The sequence below is a fragment of the Myxocyprinus asiaticus genome, chromosome 30 (genome assembly GCF_019703515.2).
Source record: "Myxocyprinus asiaticus isolate MX2 ecotype Aquarium Trade chromosome 30, UBuf_Myxa_2, whole genome shotgun sequence".
Taxonomy (NCBI): Eukaryota; Metazoa; Chordata; class Actinopteri; order Cypriniformes; family Catostomidae; genus Myxocyprinus; species Myxocyprinus asiaticus.
The window spans coordinates 23,281,100-23,287,339 of record NC_059373.1 but is presented as its reverse complement, the minus strand read 5'-3'; the positions used below and the strand labels follow the sequence as shown (position 1 = coordinate 23,287,339).

At 46.6% G+C, this 6,240-nt stretch overlaps 1 protein-coding gene across 1 annotated transcript in view; it reads right to left on the bottom strand.

The window, feature by feature from the left end:
- Positions 1–6,240, bottom strand: part of LOC127421662 (uncharacterized) — a 726,036-nt gene that overhangs the window by 535,080 nt on the left and 184,716 nt on the right. The gene's annotated exons all lie outside the window — the stretch shown is intronic.

Here is a 6,240-nt window from a genome sequence, read left to right as displayed (position 1 = left end):
CAGCTGTTTTTTTATTTATTTTTTTTATTTTTTTATTTGCCTATCATAGAGCTATCATGGACCTACAGAGTCAAGCCTCAGCAACAGTTAAGCTGTGCACATTACAAAAAGACAAAGATTATGATTAGATTCACATTATTCACTTTAAAATAAGTTAAAATTTTGCACAAAAGTAGTAAAAACATTCTGATGTACTCACAAATAACATTTAGGCTTATGAATAAAAATTTGGGTTACCTTATAATTGAATGATGTAACAAGACCTAATTGCTACATTATCAGGATTTACCATTGTTGCATGTAGATGGAGAGAGTCATGCACAGAAAGGAAGAAAACCAGTATTCCGAGATGCACTGAAAATAATAATAATTATTATTATATTTGCATTTTTTACTTTAACAAAAGTTAATACAATTTTCAGTGGTGTTAATCTATAACTTTCATAATTTGGAATTAATGTTTGGGTTATCTTGTAATTTAGATAAAAAAAATAATAATAAAATAAATAAATAAAAAATCATACTTATCACTTTAACACAAGATAATACAATTAAATAAATAAATGAATAAATAAAAAGTAAAAGCAATCTGATGAATTCACATACAATATTCAGATTTTGGAATATAAATTGGGGTAATCATAAAATGTAATGTTGTCACATGACCCTGCGATGTATGTTGTATGTATGATTGTGTATTTATCACTTTGGGATTGCCGTAAAAGTGAGCTTCAGTAAGAAAAGGATTTTTTTTTTTTTTTTTTCAATAAACAGACTGTTCCTCCTGACCTGATTTTATTGTCATTTATGTGAGATATTCACAGCGTCGCGTAACTGTGTTGCATCCAGCATGGAAAGTGTGAAATCTTATCGCTTCTGGAAACGTATAAAGTTATCTAATAATATAATGATGTCACGTGAGCCTTCTTGCATTTGTGTGCGCTCAAAAAAATGGCATGTAGATGGAGAAAGTCATGCACAGAAAGGAAGGAGAAAAGACCAGCATTCAGAGATACACAGATAAAATTTAAAAAATAGAATCATGCTCTTCACTTTAACACAAATTAATAACATTTTCCAATGTATTCAAATATAATATTCAGATTTTGTAATTAAAGTTTGGGTTAACTTACAAATTTAATGTTGTCACATGACCCTTCCTGCCATTGAGCACACTCCAAAAAATGGTAATGTAGAGAAGAGAGTCAAGAGAGATGAGATGAAGGAGTCATGCACAGAAAGACCAGTTTTCAGAGATACAGTGATATATATATATATTCTGTGTATATTGACAAGTCAAGTCATTTTTATTTGTATAGTGCCTTTCACAACACACATCGTTTCAAAGCAGCTTTACAGAAATTCATGCATTAACAGAAAATTAAACTAATGTCATCATTGTGTAGTTTGATAAAATACGATTGTGCATTGTGTTTAAAAATAAGTAATTAAATAATAATTGTATTTAGAAACCCAGTGAGCAAGCCGAAGGCGACTGTGGCAAGGAACACAAAACTCCATAAGATGTTGGTTAATGGAGAAAAATAACCTTGGGAGAAACCAGGTTCACTGTGGGGGCCAGTTCCCCTCTGGCTAAACATCATGACTATAATGCCAATATTACTTAATTATGTATAGTGCAAGTCATGGTTTAAAATTATTAAACTAAGTAAGTGTAAAGATTTTGAACTGTAAGATTAATTACTAATGTCTTTGAAGTCCATCCTGGATTAACTGCAGAAGTTCATATAGATGCATTGTCCTTGTTAGATGGCTGATGAAGGGTTTTGTTGGCAATTAACTGATAGTCTATGTATTCTATTATAAGAGTGTAGTCCATCATTAGACCAAGGTGATACAGGTAATTTCAGTGAGGTCTATCCTAAGTCCAATGTTGAGGCAATGGCATATGAAGTATCCCATGGCCATGTCTTATGGTTCGAGTTGGCATCAGTTCATCCTCTGAAGTCCATCGTTATAGACTGAAGTGATGTTTGGCTGGCTGCTATTAGTCATCATCTCTCAGAGACACGTTGCAGTGGAGTCCAACACAAAGCAGGAATGGAGCTGGATCCAGCCGGTTCTTGTGACCTCAGGATAGGAGTCCCGAGGTTGAGACAGGGAAACAAATAGAATAATATTAGCATAGATGCCATTCAGTTTATTGCAGAGTTATAGATCATGATCAATGTTTCTGGTATATATATATATATATATATATATATACACTACCAGTCAAAAGTTTTGAAACACTTGACTGAAATGTTTCTCATGATCTTAAAAATCTTTTGATCTGAAGGCATATGCTTAAATGTTTGAAATTAGTTTTGTAGACAAAAATATAATTGTGCCACCATATTAATTGATTTCATTATAAAACTAAAATTTAATAATAAAAAAAAATGTTTTTTTTTTTTAAATTGATGACTTGGACCAAATAATAAAGAAAAGAAGCCAATAAGTGCCCAACATAGATGGGAACTCCTTCAATACTGTTTAAAAAGCATCACAGGGTGATACCTCAAGAAGTTGGTTGAGAAAATGTCAAGAGTACATGTCTGCAAATTCTAGGCAAAGGGTGACTACTTTGAAGATGCTAAAATATAACAGTTCCCTATCTGTCACTCACTCGACGTTGTGTCGATGTAGTGACACTAGGGGTCACTCTTGGGAGCCTGAGACACCTCTGGTCTTTGATAAAAGGCCAATGAAAATTGGCGAGTGGTATTTGCATGCCACTCCCCCGGACATACTTATATAAAATGAGCTGGTATGCAACCACTCATTCAGATTTTCTCTTCGGAGCCGAGCGGTTGCATTCAGTGCACTGAATACAATTCCTCCAATTCACCTCGTAAAACTGCTGGATTTACGATGCGTTTCAGCGGCTTCTACCCCTCTGTGCCTGTGGAGTGCAGAGAACGCCCCTGGGCGCTTCAGCAGAGCGAAAAAAGAGAGTATATTCTAAAAGAGTATATTTTCATTCACAAAAAGAGTGGCACACATGGAACGTCTTTTTAAAGATACCTTTCCATTTGTGTGTTATTCACATGACCATGCCAACATTGCGGTCACACCCCAGTGGCTCCCCGCACCGATCCTTCTACCTACGGGTTTGAGGCCGCGTCGGTTAGCACTGGGGGCGATTTGGGGACATCAATGGGACCACCTCCACTGGGTATCCCCCCACAGACCTCCCATTCCCCAGCACGCTCGCTTGCCCCGGTCGGGCGCTCAGACGAGACCGCCGGCTCGTCTCATGGTGAGTTCAACCTCTTGTTCGGAGCCCGGGAAGACGATGAGTTATCGAGTGCAGCATCGGAGAGTGGGCTTGTCCAGTCGAATGCAGAGGCTTCGGCTGGGCTTCCTCCTTCGGGAATGGTTGCCCAGTCTCAGGCCAACGTGGAAATGAAGGACATGCTTTCCCAGGCGGCCACGAGCGTTGGGCTAGAGTGGAACCCTCCACTCTCCCCTGAACCCTCGCGGCTCGACGATTGGTTCCTGGGCTCAGGGCGCCACCCATGGCCACGCCCCGCCCCGGTTCCTTCTTTCCAGAAGAGCATGAGGAGCCGACAAGATTGTGGGAGGCACCTTTTACTGCCCGGTCCCAGTCTTTCAGCTCCCCCGCTCTCACTACCCTCAATGGTGGAGCGGCCATGGGGTATTCGGTGATCCCCCAGGTGGATAAGGCGCTCGCGGCACACTTGTGTCCGCAGAGTGCCACCACCTGGCACGGGCACCCGAAGCTACCGTCCAGGGCCTGTTGGTTTACGTAGGACCTACAGAGCCGCTGGACAAGCCGCCTCCACCCTGCACACCATGGCTCTCTTGCAAGTACACCAAGCAAAGGCGCTAAAAGAGTTGCACGAGGGTAGTTCTGACCCGGGATTGATGCAGGAACTGCGCTCGGTGAACAACCCTGAACGACCTCGCTCTCCGGGCGACGAAGGTTACGGCGCGGTCTCTTGGGCAGGCAATGTCCACCCTGGTGGTCCAGGAGCACCACCTTTGGCTCAACTTGGTTGAGATGCGAGAGGCTGACAAGGCACGGTTCCTTGATGCCCCCATCTTCCAGGTTGGCCTGTTCAGCGACACCGTCGAGGACTTTGCCCAGCAGTTCTCGGCGGTGAAGAAGCAGACGGAGGCCATACAATACACATACATACACATCCTGCCCCGGCACGGCTCAAGACCCTGCAACCCGTCTGCTCATCGCCAAGGACGTTCTCCTGCAGCAACAAAACCGGCTCTGCTGCAGCCCGCCCCCATGGCTTGGCCCCGGCATGGAGCCCAACGCAGGAAGCAGATGCCACCCATCTCACAGCCGGCTGCTAAGAATTCGAGGAAGGCTTCAAAGCACCCCTGAGATGGGCGACCCAGGGGTGAGGAGACCTACTTCTCTGGAGCTGGTGAACAGACCACTCTATCCCTCGGTGGAGGGCCGGGAGGAGAATCCTTTGTTTCATTTTTTGCCACATGCCCAAGAGGCTGCGGTACCCAAAAGTTCAACAAAAGAGTGGTTTTCTCATTTCCTGGGTCACATGTCCAGTGTGCACGGCCTTTATCATGACCACCGTCCCATTTTTGCAGGTATGGCACTCCAGCGGTGGACCCCCTGCCCCTGTGCACCCAGCTGTGGCACAAACATGCCCACATGGGATTGGTTAAGGTGGACTATGGGGACGAGATTCCTCCTCCCCCCTCCTCGGCCAATCTTATGGTGGGCGGCAGGAGCCAGGTAAGTGCTTCGATGTCCCTGGACTCAGCACGGCCACGGGGCTCGAGTCCCTTTGATGTGGAACCTCGAGCTCCGTTCTGCCGTGAGGCCCCACCCACTGGTACATCCGACGTGATCATTCCCTTGGTCCCCCTCGCCCGGAGTTTGGGCGTGTGGCTCGCGCTTTCCAACCCATCGCGATGGCTGACCTGGACCATCCGACTCGGCTACGCGATTCAGTTCGCCAGGCACCCGCCCAGGTTCAGTGGCGTCCACTTCACCTTGGTGAAGGGCAAGAACGGCGCTACCTTGCGTGCGGAGATTGCGACCCTTCTGCGCAAGGGCACGATAGAGCCTGTCCCTCCAGCCGAGATGAAGAAAGGGTTCTACAGCCCATACTTCATCATGGTGGTGGATTGCGACCAATCCTGGACCTGCGAGTACTGAACCGGGCTTTGCACAGACTCCCGTTCAAGATGCTAACGTAAAAACGCATTCTAACGAGCGTCCGGCATCAAGATTGGTTTGCGGCGGTAGACCTGAAGGACGCATACTTCCACGTCTTGGTCTTACCTTGACACAGACCCTTCCTGCGGTTTGTCTTCGAAGGCCAGGCGTACCAGTACGAGGTCCTCCTCTTCGGCCTGTCCTTGTCCCCTCGTGTATTCATGAAGGTTGCAGAGGCAGCCCTTGCCCCGCTAATGGAAGTGGGCGTCCGCATCCTCAACTATCTCGATGACTGGCCAATCCTAACTCACTTTCGAGAGTTGCTGTGCGCACACAGGGACCTTATGCTCCGGCATCTCAACTGGGGCTTCGGGTCAACTGGGAAAAGAGCAAGCTCTCCCTGGTTCAGAGCATCTCTTTTCTTGGTTTGGAGTTGGACTCAGTCTCGATGACGGCGCGCCTCTCGAACGAGCACGCGCAGTCTGTGCTGAACTGTCTGAAGGTGTTCAGACGGAGTACAGCGGTTCCACTGAAACTTTTTCAGAGGCTCCTGGGTCATATGGCATCCTCAGCGGCGGCCACACCGCTCGGGTTGATGCATATGAGACCACTTCAGCACTGGCTTCAGACTCGAGTCCTGAGATGGGCATGGCACCGCAGGACACATCATGTGGCCATCACGACGATCTGTCGCCACCTCTTCATTCCTTGGACCGACCTTGCATTTCTACGGGCAGGGGTTCCCGTAGAGCAGGTCTCCAGGCACATTGTGGTTACAACAGACGCCCTAGAGTTGTTGGCAGTACTGCTCGCCCTGCGGAGGTTCTGGCCATTGATCCAGGGCAAGCACGTGTTGGTCCGGATGGACAATACAACGACGGTAGCGTACATCAACCATCAAGGCAGTCTACGCTCCCGTTGCATGTCACAACTCGCCTGCTGTCTCCTCCTCTGGAGTCAGCAGCACCTCAAGTCGCTGCGAGCCACTCACATCCTGGGTGACCTCAACACCGCGGCAGATGCACTGTCATGACAAGTTACGCTCAGAGGAGAGTGGAGACTCCACCCCCAGGTGG